This window comes from Eleutherodactylus coqui, unplaced genomic scaffold (assembly GCF_035609145.1).
Source record: "Eleutherodactylus coqui strain aEleCoq1 unplaced genomic scaffold, aEleCoq1.hap1 HAP1_SCAFFOLD_243, whole genome shotgun sequence".
NCBI classification, from domain to species: Eukaryota; Metazoa; Chordata; class Amphibia; order Anura; family Eleutherodactylidae; genus Eleutherodactylus; species Eleutherodactylus coqui.
The window spans coordinates 110,709-134,527 of record NW_027102339.1 but is presented as its reverse complement, the minus strand read 5'-3'; positions in this window follow the sequence as shown (position 1 = coordinate 134,527).

Below are 23,819 nucleotides of genomic sequence, written 5' to 3'. Positions count from 1 at the left end.
GGCCTCCTGGGGTCCTGCCCGGGGACATCGGAGGCTCAGCCTGGGTCTTGAGCTACTGCTGGTAGGTGCACTCAGGGGGCCCTCTTCAGCCGCCCAGGGCCACCCCTGCAGCCACCAGACAGCTGCCAACAGCCCGCTCTCTGTCACCCCCCAGCCCCTCTGCATACATCTGCTGGGGGTGCTTTTTTGGCTCCCCCCGTTTTGGCCTATGGGGAAAAGCCAGGGGGAAAACCTCCAGAGTCAGGCCGATCCCCTGGAACTCCAACCCGGCCTGGAGCCACCGGTTTGTCCCCTTCCCGGTTCTCAGGACATGCATTGACACTCGGCTCAGCCCCGGCAGCCGCAGCCCCCGCCGGCCCGGCCACCCGGGTCCGCCACCCTGCCCGGCGCCTGGAGCGTTTGGACTTTGTCGTTTTTTCTCCAAGACTCGCCTCTGGCACATGCCATGGACCTCAGCGGGGGCTGCTCCCCGCCTCCCGGGTGTCCTGCCCGGGCACATCGGAGGCTCAGCCAGGGTCTTGGGCCCCTACTGGTAGGTGCACTTTGGGGGCCCTCCGCAGCCGCCCAGGCCCACCACTGCAGCCACCACACAGCTGCCAACAGCCCGCTCTCCATCACCCACCAGCCCATTGCATACATCTGCTGGGGGTGCTTTTTTGCCTCCCCGCGTTTTGGCCTATGGGGAAAAGCCAGGGGGAAAACCTCCAGAGTCAGGCCGACCTCCTGGAACTCCAACCCGGACTGGAGCCACCGGTCTGTCCCCTTCCCGGTTCTCAGGACATGCATTGACACTCGGCTCAGCCCCAGCCGCCGCAGCCCCCGCCGGCCCGGCCAGCCGGGTCCGCACCCCTGGCCGGCACGCCTGGAGCGTTTGGACTTTGTCATTTTCATGACTTGTCTCCTCAAACTTTGTCCGACTGCAAGGGGGGCTGCCGCAGTCCGTGCCCAGCCTCCAGGGGTTGCCCCTGGAGCAGCCAGTAACCCCCTCGCCGTCAACACTCTCTCCCCGTTGGGACTTTGAAACTTTTCTGACCGTGCAAGCTTCGTCAAACGGCGAGGGGGCAGGCTGCGGTCTGTGCCCGGCCTCCTGGGGTTCTGCCCGGGGACATCGGAGGCTCAGCCAGGGTTTTGAGCCACCGCTGGCAGGTGCACTCAGGGGGCCCTCCGCAGACGCCCATGCACACCTCTTCAGCCAGCACACTGCTGCCAAACACCCGCTCCCCATCACCCCCCAGCCCCTCTGCATACATCTGCTGGGGGTGCTTTTTTGACTTCCCCCATTTTGGCCTATGGGGAAAAGCCAGGGGGAAAACCTCCAGAGTCAGGCCGACCTTCTGGAACTCGAGCTCGGCCTGGAGCCGCCGGTTTGTCCCCTTCCCGGTTCTCAGGACCTGCATTGACACTCGGCTCAGCCCCGGCAGCCGCAGCCCCCGCCGGCCCGGCCAGCCGGGTCCGCCACCCTGCCCGGTGCCTGGAGCGTTTGGACTTTGTCATTTTCATGACTTGTCTCCTCAAACTTTGTTCAACTGCAAGGGGGGCTGCCACGGCTGTTCCCCGCCCCCTGGGTGTCCTTCCCTGCAACACCGGAGGCTCAGGCAGGGTCTTGAGCAACTTCTGTTGGGTGCTCTCAGGGGGCACCTCCACACCCCCAGGGCCTCCCACCCGGCCCCTGGGGCAGCCAGCACCCCCTCGCCATCAACGCTCTCTCACCGTTGGGACTTTGAAACTTTTCTGACCATGCAAGCTTCGTCAAACGGCAAGGGGGCAAGCGGCGGGCTCTGCCCGGCCTCCTGGGGTCCTGCCCGGGGACATCGGAGGCTCAGCCAGGGTGTTGAGCCACTGCTGGCAGGTGCACTCAGGGGGCCCTCCGCAGCCGCCCAGGCACACCTCTGCAGCCAGCACACTGCTGCCAACAGCCCGCTCCCCATCACCCGCCAGCCCCTCTGCATACATCTGCCGGGGGTGCTTTTTTGACTTCCCCCGTTTTGGCCTATGGGGAAAAGCCAGGGGGAAAACCTCCACAGTCAGGCCGACCTCCTGGAACCCTAGCCCGGCCTGGAGCTACTGGTTTGCCCCCTTCCCGGTTCTCAGGACATGCCTTGACACTCGGCTCTTCACCAGCCGCCGCAGCTCCCGCCGGCCCGGCCAGCCGGGTCCTCCCCCCTGGCCGGCGCCTGGAGCGTTTGGACTTTGTCATTTTATTCAAAGACCCATCTCTGCCAACTGCCGTGGGCTTCAGCAGTGGCTGCCGCGGGCTGTGCACGGCCTACTAGGGGGGGGTCCCGCCTGCCCGCGCAGGCAGCTAGGACAGGGCTCTCAGCAAGGGCTTGGAGGCGGTGTCAGGGGGGCCTCCGCAGCCCCCCAAGGTGGCTTCCTACACCTCTCGAACGTTGGGGCCCGGCCGCTCGGAGAGCGGGGTCTGCCCGGGCAGCCAGCCGGCCTGTCGGCCCCACGGCCTGGACAGGCGGAGTGGGGACACTCGCGCTCGATGACTCTGCTCCCAGGGAGGTGGCAGAGGGGCGGCCGCGGTGCTTTGACTTTGAGCGGTCCCCACTCCTCAGCACATTGAGAAATAGTCACTTTGTCAAGGACCGCACACCGCTCGTTCCCTTATATGCAAAAAAGGTGTTCGTCCTGACGTTTTGCGAGGCCTTAATTTACCGCCGTCGGCGCTATCAGGGGAAACGGGCCCGCTCCTTCCGCCCTCCTGGAACCGTGCCTCGGCCCGGAGCGACCAGGATCACCCTCATACCGGTTCTCGTGACATACATCGACACTCGGCTCAGCCCCGGCAGCCGCAGCTCCCACCGGCCCAGCCAGCCGGGTCCGCCACCCTGGCCGGCACGCCTGGAGCGTTTGGACTTTGTCGTTTTTTCAAAGACTCATCTCTGCCAACGACTTCAGCAGGGGCTGCCACCTGCTGTTCCCCGCCAATGGGTGTCCTGCCCTGCAACACCGGAGGCTCAGGCAGGGTCAAGAGCAACTGCTGGTAGGTGCACTCAGGGGGCCCTCTGCAGCCGCCCAGGGCCACCTCTGCAGCCAGCACACTGCTGCCAACAGCCCGCTCCCCGTCACCCCCCCAGGCCCCTCTGCATACATCTGCCGGGGGTGCTTTTTTGACTTCCCCCATTTTGGCCAATGGGAAAATGCCAAGGGGAAAACCTCCAGAGTCAGGCCGACCTCATGGAACTCAAGCCCGGCCTGGAGCCACCGGTCTGTCCCCTTCCCGGTTCTCAGGGATTTTTGGACTTGTGATTTCCGTGATTCGTCTCTTCGAACTTTGTTGGACTACAATGGGGGGCGACCGGCGGTCCGTGCCCAGCCTCCAGGGTGTCCTGCCCTGCAACGCCAGAGGCGCGGGCAGGGTCTTGACCGACTACTGTTGGGTGCTCCTAGGGGGCCCCTCCACACCCCCAGGCCCACCTCCAGGGCCTCCCTCCCGGCCCCTGGAGCAGCCAGCGCCCCCTCGCCGTCAACGCTCTCCCCCCGTTGGGACTTTGAAACTTTTTTCTGACCGTGCAAGCTTCGTCAAACGGCAAGGGGGCAGCCGGCGTTCTGTGCCCGGCCTCCTGGGGTCCTGCCCGGGCACATCGGAGGCTCAGCCTGGGTCTTGAGCCACCACTGGTAGGTGCACTCAGGGGGCCCTCCGCAGACGCCCATGCACACCTCTGCAGCCAGCACACTGCTGCCAAACAGCCCGCTCCCCATGACCCGCCAGACCCTCTGCATACATCTGCTGGGGGTGCTTTTTTGACTTCCCCCGTTTTGGCCTATGGGGAAAAGCCAGGGGGAAAACCTCCAGAGTCAGGCCGACCTCCTGGAACTCCAGCTCGGCCTGGAGCTACTGGTTTGTCCCCTTCCCGGTTCTCAGGACATGCATTGACACTCGGCTCAGCCCCGGCAGCCGCAGCCCCCGCCGGCCCAGCCAGCCGGGTCCGCCCCCCTGGCCGGCGCCTGGAGCGTTTGGACTTTGTCATTTTCATGACTCGTCTCCTCAAACTTTGTCCGACTGCAAGGGGGGCTGCCGCAGTCCGTGCCCAGCCTCCAGGGGTTGTCCCCGGCCCCTGGAGCAGCCAGCACCCCCTCGCCGTCAACGCTCTCTCCCCGTTGGGACTTTGAAACTTTTCTGACCGCGCAAGCTTCGTCAAACGGCAAGGGGGGGCAGCCGGCGTTCTGTGCCCGGCCTCCTGGGGTCCTGCCGGGGCACATCGGAGGCTCAGCCAGGGTGTTGAGCCACCGCTGGCAGGTGCACTCAGGGGGCCCTCCGCAGCCGCCCATGCCCACCCCTGCAGCCAGCACACGGCTGCCAACAGCCCGCTCTCCATCACCCCCCAGCCCCTCTGCATACATCTGCTGGGGGTGCTTTTTTGACTTCCCCCATTGTGGCCAATGGGACAATGCCAAGGGGAAAACCTCCAGAGTCCTGCCGACCTCCTGGAACTCCAACCCGGCCTGGAGCCACCGGTTTGTCCCCTTCCCGGTTCTCAGGACCTGCATCGACACTCGGCTCAACCCCGGCAGCCGCAGCTCCCGCCGGCCCGGCCAGCCAGGTCCGCCCCCCTGGCCGGCACGCCTGGAGCGTTTGGACTTTGTCATTTTTTTCTCCAAGACTCGCCTCTGGCACATGCCGTGGACTTCAGCGGGGGCTGCTCCCCGCCTCCTGGGTGTCCTGCCCGGGGAACTTCGGAGGCTCAGCCTGGGTCTTGGGCCCCTACTTGTAGGTGCACTTTGGGGGCCCTCCGCAGCCGCCCAGGCCCACCCCTGCAGCCGCCACACAGCTGCCAACAGCCCGCTCTCCATCACCCCCCAGCCCATTGCACACATCTGCCGGGGGTGCTTTTTTGACTTCCCCCATTTTGGCCTAAGGGGAAAGGCCGGGGGGAAAACCTCCAGAGTCAGGCCGACCTCCTGGAACTCCAACCCGGCCTGGAGCCACCGGTTTGTCCCCTTCCCGGTTCTCAGGACATGCATTGACACTCGGCTCAACCCTGGCAGCCGCAGCTCCCGCCGGCCCGGCCAGCCGGGTCCGCACCCCTGGCCGGCTCGCCTGGAGCGTTTGGACTTTGTCATTTTCATGACTTGTCTCCTCAAACTTTGTTCGACCGCAAGGGGGTGTGCCGCGGTCCGTGCCCAGCCTCCAGGGGTTGCCCCCGGCCCCTGGAGCAGCCGGCACCCCCTCGCCCTCAACACTCTCTCCCCGTCGGGACTTTGAAACTTTTTTCTGACCGTGCAAGCTTCGTCAAAAGGCAAGGGGGCAGGCTGCGGTCTGTGCCCGGCCTCCTGGGGTCCTGCCCGGGGACATCGGAGGCTCAGCCAGGGTGTTGAGCCACCGCTGGCAGGTGCACTCAGGGGGCCCTCCGCAGCCGCCCAGGTCCACCCCTGCAGCCAGCACACGGCTGCCAACAGCCCGCTCTCCATCACCCCCCAGCCCCTCTGCATACATCTGCTGGGGGTGCTTTTTTGACTTCCCCCATTTTGGCCTATGGGGAAAAGCCAGGGGGAAAACCTCCAGAGTCAGGCCGACCTTCTGGAACTCGAGCTCGGCCTGGAGCCGCCGGTTTGTCCCCTTCCCGGTTCTCAGGACCTGCATTGACACTCGGCTCAGCCCCGGCAGCCGCAGCCCCCGCCGGCCCGGCCAGCCGGGTCCGCCACCCTGCCCGGCGCCTGGAGCGTTTGGACTTTGTCGTTTTTTCTCCAAGACTCGCCTCTGGCACATGCCATGGACCTCAGCGGGGGCTGCTCCCCGCCTCCTGGGTGTCCTGCCCGGGCACATCGGAGGCTCAGCCTGGGTCTTGGGCCCCTTCTGGTAGGTGCACTTTGGGGGCCCTCCGCAGCCGCCCAGGCCCACCTCCTGCAGCCACCACACAGCTGCCAACTGCCCGCTCTCCGTCACCCGCCAGCCCCTCTGCATACATCTGCTGGGGGTGCTTTTTTGACTTCCCCCATTGTGGCCAATGGGACAATGCCAAGGGGAAAACCTCCAGAGTCCTGCCGACCTCCTGGAACTCCAACCCGGCCTGGAGCCACCGGTTTGTCCCCTTCCCGGTTCTCAGGACCTGCATTGACACTCGGCTCAGCCCCGGCCGCCGCAGCTCCCGCCGGCCCCGGCCAGCCGGGTCCGCACCCCAGGCCGGCGCCTGGAGCGTTTGGACTTTGTCATTTTCATGACTTGTCTCCTCAAACTTTGTTCGACTGCAAGGGGGGCTGCCGCAGTCCGTGCCCAGCCTCCAGGGGTTGCCCCCGGCCCCTGGAGCAGCCAGCACCTCCTCGCCGTCAACACTCTCCCCCCGTGGGGACTTTGAAACTTTTCTGACCGTGCAAGCTTCGTCAAACGGCAAGGGGGCAAGCGGCGGGCTCTGCCCGGCCTCCTGGGGTCCTGCCCGGGGACATCGGAGGCTCAGCGGGGGTTTTCAGCCACCACTGGTAGGTGCGCTTTGGGGGCCCTCCGCAGCCGCCCCGGGCCACCCCTGCAGCCAGCACACTGCTGCCAACAGCCCGCCGCTCTCCCACACCAGCCAGCCCCGTCTGCACACATCTGCCGGGGGTGCTTTTTTGAGAAACACTGTCACTTTGTCAAAGACCGCACACCGCTCGTTCCCTTATACCCCGACAAGGTGTTCGTGCTGACGTTTTGCGAGGCCTTATTTTACCGCCGTCGGCGCTATCAGGGGAAGCGGGCCCGCTCCTTCCGCCCTCCTGGAACCGTGCCTCGGCCCGGAGCGGCCAGGTTTACCCTCATACCGGTTCTCGTGACCTGCATTGACACTCGGCTCTTCCCCGGCCGCCGCAGCTCCCGCCGGTCCGACCAGCTGGGTCCGCCCCCCTGGACGGCACGCCTGGAGCGTTTGGACTTTGTCATTTTCATGACTCGTCTCCTCAAACTTTGTTCGACTGCAAGGGGGGCTGCCGCAGTCCGGGCCCAGCCTCCAGCGGTTGCCCCCGGCCGCTGGAGCTGCCAGCACCCCCTCGCCGTCAACACTCTCTCCCCGTTGGGACTTTGAAACTTTTCTGACCGTGCAAGCTTCGTCAAACGGCAATGGGGGGCAACCGGCGTTCTGTGCCCGGCCTCCTGGGGTCCTGCCCGGGCACATCGGAGGCTCAGCCTGGGTTTTCAGCCACCACGGGCAGGTGCACTCAGGGGGCCCACCGCAGCCGCCCAGGCCCACCCCTGCAGCCACCACGCAGCTGCCAACAGCCCGCTCTCCGTCACCCCCCAGCCCCTTCTGCATACATCTGCCGGGGGTGCTTTTTTGACTTCCCCCCTTTTGGCCTATGGGGAAAAGCCAGGGGGAAAACCTCCAGAGTCAGGCCGACCTTCTGGAACTCCAGCTCGGACTGGAGCCACCGGTTTGTCCCCTTCCCGGTTCTCAGGAGATGCATCGACACTCGGCTCAGCCCCGGCAGCCGCAGCACCCGCCGGCCAGGCCAGCCACGTCCGCCCCCCTGGCCGGCGCCTGGAGCGTTTGGACTTTGTCGTTTTTTTCCCCAAGACTCGCCTCTGCCAACTGCCAAGGACTTCAGCAGGGGCTGCCACGGCTGTTCCCCGCCTCCTGGGGTTCATGCCCGGGCACATCGGAGGCTCAGGCAGGGTCTTGAGCAACTACTGTTGGGTGCTCTCAGGGGGGCCCCTCCACACCCCCAGGCCGACCTCCAGGGGCTGCCCCCGGACCCTGGAGCAGCCTGCACCCCCCTCGCCGTCAACACTCTCCCCCCGTTGGGACTTTGAAACTTTTCTGACCGTGCGAGCTTCATCGGACGGGAAGGGGGCGACCTGCGGGCTCTGCCCGGCCTCCCGGGGTCCCTGCCCGGGCCCCGTGGGAGGTACAGGCAGGGTTTCTCACCTACTACCCGTAGGCACTCTCAGGGGGCCCTCCGCGCCCTCAGGCCGCCCTCCCCGGGCTTCCCCCGGGTCCGCGGAGCAGCCCGCCACCCCTCGCCGCACTGTCTCTCGCCCCCCGTCGGGACTTTGAAACTTTTCCCCCCCGTGCAAACCTCACCGGGGGGCAGAGGGAGAGACCTGCGGGCCGTGCCCGGCCTCCCGGGACTCCCTCCGGGCAGCGCGGGCGGCTCGGACGGGGTTTTCAGCGAGTGCTGGGGGGGGTGTCTTCGGGGGCCCCCCGCGGGCCCCCCGGGGCACCTGCGCGGGGTGGCCCCTGCTGCCAGGCACCCACTCCCCATCGACCATCCAGCCCCCCTACATACATCTGGCGGGGGTGCTTTTTTGAGTTCCCCCATTTTGGCAACTTGGCACCTCCTATGGGGAAACCGGCAAAATCATGCCGACCTCCTGGAACTCCGGCTCGGCCTGGAGCCGCCGGTTTGTCCCCTTCCCGGTTCTCAGGCATTTTCGGACTTTGTCATTTTTTCAGCACTCTGTCAATGCGGCCAGCGGGAGCTGCCGCGGTCTGTGCCCAGGCACCAGGCACTAAAAACGGACACAGTCGGAGGGTCAGGGGGTGTCTCGGCCAGATACTGAAAAACACTCAGGGGGTGCCCAGGCACCAGGCGCTCCAAACGGACACAGTCGGAGGGTCAGGGGGTGTCTCGGCCAGATACTGGAAAACACTCAGGGGCGCCCGGAGGCTGCACAGGGCCACCCCAGGCCGCTCCCCCGGGCACCCGGGCGGCCATATTGGCGGCTGAGACCCCCTCTTCAGCGAACGCCAGGGGGCGCTCAGGGGCACACGGGGGCTGCTCCACTCGCCCCAGGGCGGCCCCCGCGGGTACCCGGGCGGCCATATTGGCGGCTGGGACCCCCTCTTGAGCAAACGCCAGGGGGGCGCTCAGGGACGCACGGGGGCTGCTCCACTCGCCCCAGGCCGGCCTCCCTGGGTACCCGGGCGGGCACATTAGCGGCTGAGACCCCCTCTCCACCAGAGACCGGGGGGCGCTCGGGGACACACGGGGGCTGCTCCACTCGCCCCAGGCCGGACTCCCTGAGGCGGGCACATTAGCGGCTGAGACCCCCTCTCCACCAGAGACCGGGGGGCGCTCGGGGACACACGGGGGCTGCTCCACTCGCCCCAGGCCGGACTCCCTGAGGCGGGCACATTAGCGGCTGAGACCCCCTCTCCACCAGAGACCGGGGGGCGCTCGGGGACACACGGGGGCTGCTCCACTCGCCCCAGGCCGGCCTCCCTGAGGCGGGCACATTAGCAGCTGAGACCCCCTCTCCACCAATGACCGGGGGACGCTCAGGGACACACGGGGGCTGCTCCACTCGCCCCAGGCCGGCCTCCCTGGGTACCCAGGCGGGCACATTAGCGGCTGAGACCCCCTCTCCACCAGAGACCGGGGGGCGCTCGGGGACACACGGGGGCTGCTCCACTCGCCCCAGGCCGGACTCCCTGAGGCGGGCACATTAGCGGCTGAGACCCCCTCTCCACCAGAGACCGGGGGGCGCTCGGGGACACACGGGGGCTGCTCCACTCGCCCCAGGCCGGCCTCCCTGAGGCGGGCACATTAGCAGCTGAGACCCCCTCTCCACCAATGACCGGGGGACGCTCAGGGACACACGGGGGCTGCTCCACTCGCCCCAGGCCGGACTCCCTGAGGCGGGCACATTAGCGGCTGAGACCCCCTCTCCACCAAAGACCGGGGGGCACTCGGGGATACACGGGGGCTGCTCCACTCGACCCAGGCCGGACTCCCTGAGGCGGGCACATTAGCGGCTGAGACCCCCTCTCCACCAAAGACCGGGGGACACTCAGGGACACACGGGGGCTGCTCCACTCGCCCCAGGCCGGCCTCCCTAGGTACCCGGGCGGGCACATTAGCGGCTGAGACCCCCTCTCCACCAAAGACCGGGGGGCGCTCAGGGACACACGGGGGCTGCTCCACTCGCACCAGGCCGGCCTCCCTGAGGCGGGCACATTAGCGGCTGAGACCCCCTCTTCAGCAAACGTCAGGGGACACTCAGGGACACGCGGGGGCTGCTCCACTCGCCCCAGGCCGGCCTCCCTGAGGCGGGCACATTAGCGGCTGAGACCCCCTCTCGACCAAAGACCGGGGGACGCTCAGGGACACACGGGGGCTGCTCCACTCGCCCCAGGCCGGCCTCCCTGAGGCGGGCACATTAGCGGCTGAGACCCCCTCTTGACCAAAGACCGGGGGACGCTCAGGGACACACGGGGGCTGCTCCACTCACCCCAGGCCGGCCTCTCTAGGTACCCAGGCGGGCACATTAGCGGCTGAGACCCCCTCTTGAGCGAGCAAACGGGGGGAACTCAGGGACACACGGGGGCTGCTCCACTCGCCCCAGGCCGGCCTCCCTGAGGCGGGCACATTAGCGGCTGAGACCCCCTCTCGACCAAAGACCGGGGGACGCTCAGGGACACACGGGGGCTGCTCCACTCGCCCCAGGCCGGCCTCTCTAGGTACCCAGGCGGGCACATTAGCGGCTGAGACCCCCTCTCGAGCAAAGACCGGGGGACGCTCAGGGACACACGGGGGCTGCTCCACTCGCCCCAGGCCGGCCTCCCTGGGTACCCAGGCGGGCACATTAGCGGCTGAGACCCCCTCTTCAGCAAACGCCAGGGGACACTTAGGGACACACGGGGGCTGCTCCACTCGCCCCAGGCCGGCCTCCCTGGGGCGGGCACATTAGCGGCTGAGACCCCCTCTCCACCAAAGACCGGGGGGCGCTCAGGGACACACGGGGGCTGCTCCACTCGCCCCAGGCCGGCCTCCCCAGGTACCCGGGCGGGCACATTAGCGGCTGAGACCCCCTCTCGACCAAAGACCGGGGGACGCTCAGGGACACACGGGGGCTGCTCCACTCGCCCCAGGCCGGCCTCCCTGAGGCGGGCACATTAGCGGCTGAGACCCCCTCTTGACCAAAGACCGGGGGACGCTCAGGGACACACGGGGGCTGCTCCACTCACCCCAGGCCGGCCTCTCTAGGTACCCAGGCGGGCACATTAGCGGCTGAGACCCCCTCTTGAGCGAGCAACGGGGGGAACTCAGGGACACACGGGGGCTGCTCCACTCGCCCCAGGCCGGCCTCCCTGAGGCGGGCACATTAGCGGCTGAGACCCCCTCTCCACCAAAGACCGGGGGACGCTCAGGGACACACGGGGGCTGCTCCACTCGCCCCAGGCCGGCCTCCCTGAGGCGGGCACATTAGCGGCTGAGACCCCCTCTTGACCAAAGACCGGGGGACGCTCAGGGACACACGGGGGCTGCTCCACTCACCCCAGGCCGGCCTCTCTAGGTACCCAGGCGGGCACATTAGCGGCTGAGACCCCCTCTTGAGCGAGCAACGGGGGGAACTCAGGGACACACGGGGGCTGCTCCACTCGCCCCAGGCCGGCCTCCCTGAGGCGGGCACATTAGCGGCTGAGACCCCCTCTCGACCAAAGACCGGGGGACGCTCAGGGACACACGGGGGCTGCTCCACTCGCCCCAGGCCGGCCTCCCTGAGGCGGGCACATTAGCGGCTGAGACCCCCTCTTGACCAAAGACCGGGGGACGCTCAGGGACACACGGGGGCTGCTCCACTCACCCCAGGCCGGCCTCTCTAGGTACCCAGGCGGGCACATTAGCGGCTGAGACCCCCTCTTGAGCGAGCAACGGGGGGAACTCAGGGACACACGGGGGCTGCTCCACTCGCCCCAGGCCGGCCTCCCTGAGGCGGGCACATTAGCGGCTGAGACCCCCTCTCCACCAAAGACCGGGGGACGCTCAGGGACACACGGGGGCTGCTCCACTCGCCCCAGGCCGGCCTCCCTGAGGCGGGCACATTAGCGGCTGAGACCCCCTCTTGACCAAAGACCGGGGGACGCTCAGGGACACACGGGGGCTGCTCCACTCACCCCAGGCCGGCCTCTCTAGGTACCCAGGCGGGCACATTAGCGGCTGAGACCCCCTCTTGAGCGAGCAACGGGGGGAACTCAGGGACACACGGGGGCTGCTCCACTCGCCCCAGGCCGGCCTCCCTGAGGCGGGCACATTAGCGGCTGAGACCCCCTCTCCACCAAAGACCGGGGGACGCTCAGGGACACACGGGGGCTGCTCCACTCGCCCCAGGCCGGCCTCCCTGAGGCGGGCACATTAGCGGCTGAGACCCCCTCTTGACCAAAGACCGGGGGACGCTCAGGGACACACGGGGGCTGCTCCACTCACCCCAGGCCGGCCTCTCTAGGTACCCAGGCGGGCACATTAGCGGCTGAGACCCCCTCTTGAGCGAGCAACGGGGGGAACTCAGGGACACACGGGGGCTGCTCCACTCGCCCCAGGCCGGCCTCCCTGAGGCGGGCACATTAGCGGCTGAGACCCCCTCTCCACCAAAGACCGGGGGACGCTCAGGGACACACGGGGGCTGCTCCACTCGCCCCAGGCCGGCCTCCCTGAGGCGGGCACATTAGCGGCTGAGACCCCCTCTTGACCAAAGACCGGGGGACGCTCAGGGACACACGGGGGCTGCTCCACTCACCCCAGGCCGGCCTCTCTAGGTACCCAGGCGGGCACATTAGCGGCTGAGACCCCCTCTTGAGCGAGCAACGGGGGGAACTCAGGGACACACGGGGGCAGCTCCACTCGCCCCAGGCCGGCCTCCCTGAGGCGGGCACATTAGCGGCTGAGACCCCCTCTCCACCAAAGACCGGGGGACGCTCAGGGACACACGGGGGCTGCTCCACTCGCCCCAGGCCGGCCTCCCTGAGGCGGGCACATTAGCGGCTGAGACCCCCTCTTGACCAAAGACCGGGGGACGCTCAGGGACACACGGGGGCTGCTCCACTCACCCCAGGCCGGCCTCTCTAGGTACCCAGGCGGGCACATTAGCGGCTGAGACCCCCTCTTGAGCGAGCAACGGGGGGAACTCAGGGACACACGGGGGCTGCTCCACTCGCCCCAGGCCGGCCTCCCTGAGGCGGGCACATTAGCGGCTGAGACCCCCTCTCGACCAAAGACCGGGGGACGCTCAGGGACACACGGGGGCTGCTCCACTCGCCCCAGGCCGGCCTCCCTGAGGCGGGCACATTAGCGGCTGAGGCCCCCTCTCCACCAGAGACCGGGGGACGCTCAGGGACACACGGGGGCTGCTCCACTCGCCCCAGGCCGGCCTCCCTGAGGCGGGCACATTAGCGGCTGAGACCCCCTCTCCACCAAAGACCGGGGGACGCTCAGGGACACACGGGGGCTGCTCCACTCGCCCCAGGCCGGACTCCCTGAGGCGGGCACATTAGCGGCTGAGACCCCCTCTCCACCAAAGACCGGGGGGCACTCGGGGACACACGGGGGCTGCTCCACTCGCCCCAGGCCGGCCTCCCTAGGTACCCAGGCGGGCACATTAGCGGCTGAGACCCCCTCTTCAGCAAACGCCAGGGGACGCTCAGGGACACACGGGGGCTGCTCCACTCGCCCCAGGCCGGCCTCCCTAGGTACCCAGGCGGGCACACTAGCGGCTGAGACCCCCTCTTCAGCAAACGCCAGGGGACACTCAGGGACACACGGGGGCTGCTCCACCCACCCCAGGCCGGCCTCCCTAGGTACCCGGGCGGGCACATTAGCGGCTGAGACCCCCTCTTCAGCAAACGCCAGGGGACGCTCAGGGACACACGGGGGCTGCTCCACTCGCCCCAGGCCGGCCTCCCTAGGTACCCGGGCGGGCACATTAGCGGCTGAGACCCCCTCTCGACCAAAGACCGGGGGACGCTCAGGGACACACGGGGGCCGCTCCACTCACCCCCAGGCCGACCTCCAGGGCCTCCCTCCCGGCCCCTGGAGCAGCCAGCGCCCCCTCGCCGTCAACACTCTCTCCCCCGTTGGGACTTTGAAACTTTTTCTGACCGTGCAAGCTTCATCGGACGGCAAAGGGGGCAAGCTGCGGTCCGTGCCCGGCCTGCTGGGGTCCTGCCCGGGGACATCGGAGGCTCAGCCAGGGTCTTGAGCTACTGCTGGTAGGTGCGCTTTGGGGGCCCTCCGCAGCCGCCCCGGGCCACCCCTGCAGCCAGCACACTGCTGCCAACAGCCCGCCGCTCTCCCACACCAGCCAGCCCCGTCTGCACACATCTGCCGGGGGTGCTTTTTTGAGAAACACTGTCACTTTGTCAAAGACCGCACACCGCTCGTTCCCTTATACCCCGACAAGGTGTTCGTGCTGACGTTTTGCGAGGCCTTATTTTACCGCCGTCGGCGCTATCAGGGGAAGCGGGCCCGCTCCTTCCGCCCTCCTGGAACCGTGCCTCGGCCCGGAGCGGCCAGGTTTACCCTCATACCGGTTCTCGTGACCTGCATTGACACTCGGCTCTTCCCCGGCCGCCGCAGCTCCCGCCGGTCCGACCAGCTGGGTCCGCCCCCCTGGACGGCACGCCTGGAGCGTTTGGACTTTGTCGTTTTTTTCTCCAAGAGTCGCCTCTGGCACATGCCATGGACCTCAGCAGGGGCTGCTCCCCGCCCCCTGGGTGTCCTGCCCGGGCACATCGGAGGCTCAGCCTGGGTCTTCAGCCCCTACTGGTAGGTGCGCTTTGGGGGCCCTCCGCAGCCGCCCGGGGCCCACCCCTGCAGCCAGCACACGGCTGCCAGCAGCCACCACACAGCTGCCAACAGCCCGCTCTCCGTCACCACCCAGCCCCTTCTGCATACATCTGCCGGGGGTGCTTTTTTGACTTCCCCCCTTTTGGCCTATGGGGAAATGCCAAGGGGAAAACCTCCAGAGTCAGGCCGACCTCATGGAACTCCTACCCGGACTCGAGCCACCGGTTTGTCCCCTTCCCGGTTCTCAGGACATGCATTGACACCCAGATCTTCACCGGCAGCCGCAGCTCCCGCCGGCCCGGCCAGCCGGGTCCGCCCCCCTGGCCGGCACGCCTGGAGCGTTTGGACTTTGTCATTTTTTTCTCCAAGACTCGCCTCTGGCACATGCCATGGACTTCAGCGGGGGCTGCTCCCCGCCTCCAGGGTGTCCTGCCCGGGCACATCGGAGGCTCAGCCTGGGTCATCAGCCCCTACTGGTAGGTGCACTCAGGGGGCCCTCCGCAGCCGCCCAGGCCCACCCCTGCAGCCAGCACACGGCTGCCAGCAGCCACCACACAGCTGCCAACAGCCCGCTCTCCGTCACCCCCCAGCCCCTCCTGCATACATCTGCTGGGGGTGCTTTTTTGACTTCCCCCCTTTTGGCCTATGGGGAAATGCTAAGGGGAAAACCTCCAGAGTCAGGCCGACCTCCTGGAACTCCAACCCGGCCTGGAGCCACCGGTTTGTCCCCTTCCCGGTTCTCACGACATGCATCGACACTCGGCTCAGCCCCGGCAGCCGCAGCTCCCGCCGGCCCGGCCAGCCCGGTCCGCACCCCTGGCCAGCGCCTGGAGCGTTTGGACTTTGTCATTTTTTCAAAGACTCATCTCTGCCAACTGCCGTGGGCTTCAGCGGGGGCTGCTCCCCGCCTCCTGGGTGTCCTGCCCGGGCACATCGGAGGCTCAGGCAATGTCTTGAGCCACCGCTGGTAGCTGCACTCAGGGGGCCCTCCGCAGCCGCCCAGGCCCACCCCTGCAGCCACCACACAGCTGCCAACAGCCCGCTCCCCGTCAACCCCCAGCCCCTCCGCATACATCTGCTGGGGGTGCTTTTTTGACTTCCCCCGTTTAGGCCTATGGGGAAAAGCCAAGGGGAAAACCTCCAGAGCCAGGCCGACCTCCTGGAACTCCCACCCGGCCTGGAGCCACCGGTTTGTCCCCTTCCCGGTTCTCAGGACATGCACTAATACTCGGCTCAGCCCCAGCAGCCGCAGCTCCCGCCGGCCCGGCCAGCCCGGTCCGCCACCCTGCCCGGCGCCTGGAGCGTTTGGACTTTGTCGTTTTTTCTCCAAGACTCGCCTCTGGCACATGCCGTGGACTTCAGCGGGGGCTGCTCCCCGCCTCCTGGGTGTCCTGCCCGGGCACATCGGAGGCTCAGCCTGGGTCATCAGCCCCTACTGCTAGGTGCACTCAGGGGGCCCTCGGCAGCCGCCCAGGCCCACCCCTGCAGCCAGCACACGGCTGCCAGCAGCCACCACACAGCTGCCAACAGCCCGCTCTCCGTCACCCTCCAGCCCAACTCTGCATACATCTGCCGGGGGTGCTTTTTTGACTTCCCCCCTTTTGGCCTATGGGGAAAAGCTAAGGGGAAAACCTCCAGAGTCAGGCCGACCTCCTGGAACTCCCACCCGGCCTGGAGCCACAGGTTTGTCCCCTTCCCGGTTCTCACGACATGCATCGACACTCGGCTCAGCCCCGGCAGCCGCAGCTCCCGCCGGCCCGGCCAGCCCGGTCCGCCACCCTGCCCGGCGCCTGGAGCGTTTGGACTTTGTCGTTTTTTCTCCAAGACTCGCCTCTGGCACATGCCATGGACTTCAGCGGGGGCTGCTCCCCGCCTCCTGGGTGTCCTGCCCGGGCACATCGGAGGCTCAGCCTGGGTCATCAGCCCCTACTGCTAGGTGCACTCTGAAGGGGCCCTCCGCAGCCGCCCCGGGCCACCCCTGCAGCCAGCACACGGCTGCCAGCAGCCACCGCACAGCTGCCAACAGCCCGCTCCCCGTCACCCCCCAGCCCCTTCTGCATACATCTGCCGGGGGTGCTTTTTTGACTTCCCCCCTTTTGGCCTATGGGGAAAAGCCAGGGGGAAAACCTCCACAGTCAGGCCGACCTCCTGGAACTCGAGCTCGGCCTGGAGCCACCGGTTTGTCCCCTTCCCGGTTCTCAGGACCTGCATTGACACTCGGATCTTCCCCGGCAGCCGCAGCCCCCGCCGGCCCGGCCAGCCGGGTCCGCACCCCTGGGCAACGCCTGGAGCGTTTGGACTTTGTCGTTTTTTTCAAAGACTCATCTCTGCCAACTGCCGTGGGCTTCAGCGGGGGTGTCTGCTCCCCGCCTCCTGGGTGTCCTGCCCGGGCACATCGGAGGGTCAGCCTGGGTCTTGAGCCCCTACTGGTAGGTGCACTCTGAAGGCGCCCTCCGCAGCCGCCCAGGCCCACCCCTGCAGCCACCACACAGCTGCCAACAGCCCGCTCCCCGTCAACCCCCAGCCCCTCCGCATACATCTGCTGGGGGTGCTTTTTTGACTTCCCCCGTTTTGGCCTATGGGGAAATGCTAAGGGGAAAACCTCCAGAGTCAGGCCGACCTCCTGGAACTCCAACCCGGCCTCGAGCCACCGGTTTGTCCCCTTCCCGGTTCTCACGACATGCATCGACACTCGGCTCAGCCCCGGCAGCCGCAGCCCCCGCCGGCCCGGCCAGCCGGGGTCAACCGCCCTGGCCGGCGCCTGGAGCGTTTGGACTTTGTCATTTTTTCTCCAAGACTCGATTCTGGCACATGCCATGGACTTCAGCGGGGGCTGTTCCCCGCCTCCCGGGTGTCCTGCCCGGGCACATCGGAGGCTCAGGCAATGTCTTCAACCACCGCTGGCAGGTGCACTCAGGGGGCCCTCCGCAGCCGCCCAGGCCCACCCCTGCAGCCAGCACACGGCTGCCAGCAGCCACCACGCAGCTGCCAACAGCCCGCTCTCCGTCACCCCCCAGCCCCTTCTGCATACATCTGCTGGGGGTGCTTTTTTGACTTCCCCCCTTTTGGCCAATGGGAAAATGCCAAGGGGAAAACCTCCAGAGTCAGGCCGACCTCATGGAACTCCAACCCGGGCTGGAGCCACCGGTTTGTCCCCTTCCCGGTTCTCAGGACATGCATTGACACTCGGCTCAGCCCCGGCAGCCGCAGCTCCCGCCGGCCCGGCCAGCCGGGTCCGCCCCCCTGGCCTGCACGCCTGGAGCGTTTGGACTTTGTCATTTTCATGACTTGTCTCCTCAAACTTTGTTCGACCGCAAGGGGGTGTGCCGCGGTCCGTGCCCAGCCTCCAGGGGTTGCCCCCGGCCCCTGGAGCTGCCGGCACCCCCTCGCCCTCAACACTCTCTCCCCGTTGGGACTTTGAAACTTTTTCTGACCGTGCGAGCTTCGTCAAACGGCAAGGGGGCAAGCGGCGGGCTCTGCCCGGCCTCCTGGGGTCCTGCCCGGGGACATCGGAGGCTCAGCCAGGGTTTTGAGCCACCGCTGGCAGGTGCACTCAGGGGGCCCTCCGCAGCCGCCCATGCCCACCCCTGCAGCCAGCACACTGCTGCCAACAGCCCGCTCTCCATCACCCCCCAGCCCCTCTGCATACATCTGCTGGGGGTGCTTTTTTGACTTCCCCCATTGTGGCCAATGGGACAATGCCAAGGGGAAAACCTCCAGAGTCCTGCCGACCTCCTGGAACTCCAACCCGGCCTGGAGCCACCGGTTTGTCCCCTTCCCGGTTCTCAGGACATGCATTGACACTCGGCTCAGCCCCGGCAGCCGCAGCCCCCGCCAGCCCGGCCAGCCGGGTCCGCCCCCCTGGCCTGCACGCCTGGAGCGTTTGGACTTTGTCATTTTCATGACTTGTCTCCTCAAACTTTGTTCAACTGCAAGGGGGGCTGCCACGGCTGTTCCCCGCCCCCTGGGTGTCCTTCCCTGCAACACCGGAGGCTCAGGCAGGGTCTTGAGCAACTTCTGTTGGGTGCTCTCAGGGGGCCCCTCCGCACCCGCAGGCCCACCTCCAGGGCCTCCAGCCCGGCCCCAGTGGCAGCCAGCACCCCCTCGCCGTCAACCCTCTCTCCCCGTTGGGACTTTGAAACTTTTTCCGACCGTGCAAGCTTCGTCAAACGGCAAGGGGGCAAGCGGCGGTCTGTGCCCGGCCTCCTGGGCGTCCTGCCCGGGGACATCGGAGGCTCAGGCTGGGTCTTGAGCCACCACTGGTAGGTGCGCTTTGGGGGCCCTCCGCAGCCGCCCCGGGCCACCCCTGCAGCCAGCGCACTGCTGCCAACAGCCCGCTCCCCATCACCAGCCAGCCCCTTCTGCATACATCTGGCGGGGGTGCTTTTTTGACTTCCCCCATTTTGGCCTATGGGGAAAAGCCAGGGGGAAAACCTCCAGAGTCAGGCCGACCTCCTGGAACTCTAGCCCGGCCTGGAGCTACTGGTTTGTCCCCTTCCCGGTTCTCAGGACATGCATCGCCACTCGGCTCAGCCCCAGCCGCCGCAGCTCCCGCCGGCCCGGCCAGCCGGGTCCGTCCCCCTGGCCGGCGCCTGGAGGCGTTTGGACTTTGTCATTTTTTCTCAAAGACCCATCTCTGCCAACTGCCGTGGGCTTCAGCAGTGGCTGCCGCGGGCTGTGCACGGCCTCCTGGTGGGGTCCCGCCTGCCCTCGCAGGCAGCTAGGACAGGGTTCTCAGCAGGGGCTTGGATGCGCTCTCAGGGCGGCCTCCGCAGCCCCCCAAGGTGGCTTCGTACACCTCTCGAACGTGGCGCCCGGCCGCTCGGAGAGCGGGGTCTGCCCGGGCAGCCAGCCAGCCTGTTGGCCCCGCGGCCTGCACAGGCGGAGTGGGGACCCTCGCGCTCGATGACTCTGCTCCCAGGGAGGTGGCAGAGGGGCGGCCGCGGTGCTTTGACTTTGAGCGGTCCCCACTCCTCAGCACATTGAGAAATTGTCACTTTGTCAAGGACCGCACACCGCTCGTTCCCTTATATGCAAAAAAGGTGTTCGTCCTGACGTTTTGCGAGGCCTTATTTTACCGCCGTCGGCGCTATCAGGGGAAGCGGGCCCGCTCCTTCCGCCTTCCTGGAACCGTGCCTCGGCCCCGAGGGCCCAGGATTACCCTCATACCGGTTCTCACGACATGCATCGATACTCGGCTCAGCCCCGGCAGCCGCAGCTCCCGCCGGCCCGGCCAGCCGGGTACGCCCCCCTGGCCGGCACGCCTGGAGCGTTTGGACTTTGTCATTTTTCTCAAAGACTCATCTCTGCCAACTGCCGTGGGATTCAGCAGGGGCTGCCACGGCTGTTCCCCGCCTCCTGGGTTTCCTGCCCTGCAACACCGGAGGGTCAGGGGGGGGGGGGGTCTTGAGCAACTACTGGTAGGTGCAGCACCTCGGGGGCCCTCTGCAGCCAGCACACGGCTGCCAACAGCCCGCTCCCCATCACCCGCCAGCCCCTCTGCATACATCTGCCGGGGGTGCTTTTTTGACTTCCCCCATGTTGGCCTATGGGGAAAAGCCAGGGGGAAAACCTCCAGAGTCAGGCCGACCTCCTGGAACCCTAGCCCGGCCTGGAGCTACTGGTTTGCCCCCTTCCCGGTTCTCAGGACATGCCTTGACACTCGGCTCTTCCCCAGCCGCCGCAGCTCCCCTCGGCCCGGCCAGCCGGGTCCGCCCCCCTGACCGGCGCCTGGAGCGTTTGGACTTTGTCGTTTTTTTTCTCCAAGACTCATCTCTGCCAACTGCCAAGGACTTCAGCAGGGGCTGCCACCTGCTGTTCCCCGCCAATGGGTGTCCTGCCCTGCAACACCGGAGGCTCAGGCAGGGTCTTGAGCAACTGCTGGTAGGTGCTCTCAGGGGGCCCCTCCACACCCCCAGGCCCACCTCCAGGGCCTCCCTCCCGGCCCCTGGAGCAGCCAGCACCCCATCACCGTCAGCACTCTCTCCCCGTTGGGACTTTGAAACTTTTCTGACCGTGCAAGCTTCGTCAAACGGCAAGGGGGCAACCGGCGTTCTGTGCCCGGCCTCCTGGGGTCCTGCCCGGGCACATCGGAGGCTCAGCCTGGGTTTTCAGCCACCACGGGCAGGTGCACTCAGGGGGCCCTCCGCAGCCGCCCATGCACACCTCTGCAGCCAGCACACTGCTGCCAACAGACCGCTCCCCATCACCAGCCAGCCCCTCTGCATACATCTGCTGGGGGTGCTTTTTTGACTTCCCCCATTTTGGCCAATGGGAAAATGCCAGGGGGAAAACCTCCAGAGTCAGTCCGACCTCCTGGAACTGCCGCCCGGCCTGGAGCCTCCGGTTTGTCCCCTTCCCGGTTCTCAGGACATGCATCGCCACTCGGCTCAGCCCCAGCCGCCGCAGCTCCCGCCGGCCCGGCCAGCCGGGTCCGTCCCCCTGGCCGGCGCCTGGAGGCGTTTGGACTTTGTCATTTTTTTTCAAAGACTCATCTCTGCCAACTGCCCTGGGCTTCAGCAGTGGCTGCCGCGGGCTGTGCACGGCCTCCTGGTGGGGTCCCGCCTGCCCGCGCAGGCATCTAGGACAGGGTTCTCAGCAAGGGCTTGGAGGCGCTCTCAGGGGGGCCTCCGCAGGCCCCCAAGGTGGCTTCGTACACCTCTCGAAACGTGGCGCCCGGCCGCTCGGAGAGCGGGGTCTCCCCGGGCAGCCAGCCAGCCTGTCGGCCCCGCGGCCTGGACAGGCGGAGTGGGGACACTCGCGCTCGACGACTCTGCTCCCGGGGAGGTGGCAGAGGGGCGGCCGCGGAGCTTTGACTTTGAGCGGTCCCCACTCCAGCACTCTGAGAAATAGTCACTTTGTCAAAGACGGCACACCGCTCGTTCCCTTATATGCAAAAAAGGTGTTCGTCCTGACGTTTTGCGAGGCCTTAATTTACCGCCGTCGGCGCTATCAGGGCAAACAGGCCCGCTCCTTCCGCCTTCCCGGAACCGTGGCTCGGCCCCGAGCGACCAGGTTTACCCTCATACCGGTTCTCACGACATGCATGGATACTCGGCTCAGCCCCGGCAGCCGCAGCTCCCGCCGGCCCGGCCAGCCGGGTACGCCCCCCTGGCCGGCGCCTGGAGCGTTTGCACTTTGTCATTTTTCCTCAAAGACTCATCTCTGCCAACTGCCGTGGGATTCAGCAGGGGCTGCCACGGCTGTTCCCCGCCTCCTGGGTGTCCTGCCCTGCAACACCGGAGGGTCAGTCGGGGTCTTGAGCAACTACTGGTAGGTGCAGCACCTCGGGGGCCCTCTGCAGCCAGCACACGGCTGCCAACAGCCCGCTCTCCATCACCAGCCAGCCCATCTGCATACATCTGCTGGGGGTGCTTTTTTGACTTCCCCCGTTTTGGCCTATGGGGAAAAGCCAAGGGGGGAAACTCCAGAGTCATGCCGACCTCCTGGAACCCCAGCTCGGCCTGGAGCTACTGGTTTGCCCCCTTCCCGGTTCTCAGGACATGCATCGACACTCGGCTCTTCCCCAGCCGCCGCAGCTCCCGTCGGCCCGGCCAGCCGGGTCCGCCCCCCTGACCGGCGCCTGGAGCGTTTGGACTTTGTCGTTTTTTTCTCAAAGACTCATCTCTGCCAACGACTTCAGCAGGGGCTGCCACCTGCTGTTCCCCGCCTATGGGTGTCCTGACCTGCAACACCGGAGGCTCAGGCGTGGTCTTGAGCAACTGCTGGTAGGTGCACCTCGGGGGCCCTCTGCAGCCAGCACACTGCTGCCAACAGCCCGCTCCCCGTCACCATCCAGCCCCTCTGCATACATCTGCCGGGGGTGCTTTTTTGACTTCCCCCATTTTGGCCTATGGGGAAAAGCCAGGGGGAAAACCTCCAGAGTCAGGCCGACCTCCTGGAACTCCGGCCCGGCCTGGAGCTACTGGTTTGCCCCCTTTCCGGTTCTCAGGACATGCATCGACACTCGGCTCTTCCCCAGCCGCCGCAGCTCCCGTCGGCCCGGCCAGCCGGGTCCGCCCCCCTGGCCGGCGCTTGGAGCGTTTGGACTTTGTCGTTTTTTCTCAAAGACTCATCTCTGCCAACTGCCCTGGGCTTCGGCAGTGGCTGCCGCGGGCTGTGCACGGCCTCCTGGGGGGTCCCGCCTGCCCTCGCAGGCAGCTAGGACAGGGTTCTCAGCAGGGGCTTGGATGCGCTCTCAGGGGGGCCTCCGCAGCCCCCCAAGGTGGCTTCGTACACCTCTCGAACGTGGCGCCCGGCCGCTCGGAGAGCGGGGTCTGCCCGGGCAGCCAGCCAGCCTGTTGGCCCCGCGGCCTGCACAGGCGGAGTGGGGACCCTCGCGCTCGATGACTCTGCTCCCAGGGAGGTGGCAGAGGGGCGGCCGCGGTGCTTTGACTTTCAGCGGTCCCCACTCCTCAGCACTCTGAGAAATACTGTCACTTTGTCAAAGACCGCACACCGCTCGTTCCCTTATATGCAAAAAAGGTGTTCGTCCTGACGTTTTGCGAGGCCTTAATTTACCGCCGTCGGGGCTATCAGGGGAAACAGGCCCGCTCCTTCCGCCCTCCTGGAACTGTGCCTCGGCCTGGAGCGACCAGGATTACCCTCATACCGGTTCTCACGACATGCGCCGACACTCGGTTCAGCCCCGGCAGCCGCAGCTCCCGCCGGCCCGGCCAGCCGGGTCCGCACCCCTGGCCAGCGCCTGGAGCGTCTGGACTTTGTCATTTTTCCTCCAAGACTCGTCTCTGCCAACTGCCGTGGACTTCAGCAGGGGCTGCCTCGGGCTGTGCCCGGCCTCTTGGGGGTCCCGCCTGCCCGCGCAGGCAGCTAGGACGGGGTTATCAGCCCTCTCAGGGGGGCCTCCGCAGCCCCCCAAGGTGGCTTCGTACACCTCTTGAACGTTGGGCCCGGCCGCTCGGAGAGCGGGGTCTGCCCGGGCAGCCGGCCAGCCTGTCGGCCCCGCGGCCTGGACAGGCGGAGTGGGGACACTCGCGCTCGATGACTCTGCTCCCAGGGAGGTGGCAGAGGGGCGGACGCGGTGCTTTGACTTTGAGCGGTCCCCACTCCCTTCTCAGCACATTGAGAAATAGTCACTTTGTCAAAGACCGCACACCGCTCGTTCCCTTATATGCAAAAAAGGTGTTCGTCCTGACGTTTTGCGAGGCCTTAATTTACCGCCGTCGGCGCTATCAGGGCAAACAGGCCCGCTCCTTCCGCCTTCCCGGAACCGTGGCTCGGCCCCGAGCGACCAGGTTTACCCTCATACCGGTTCTCACGACATGCATGGATACTCGGCTCAGCCCCGGCAGCCGCAGCTCCCGCCGGCCCGGCCAGCCGGG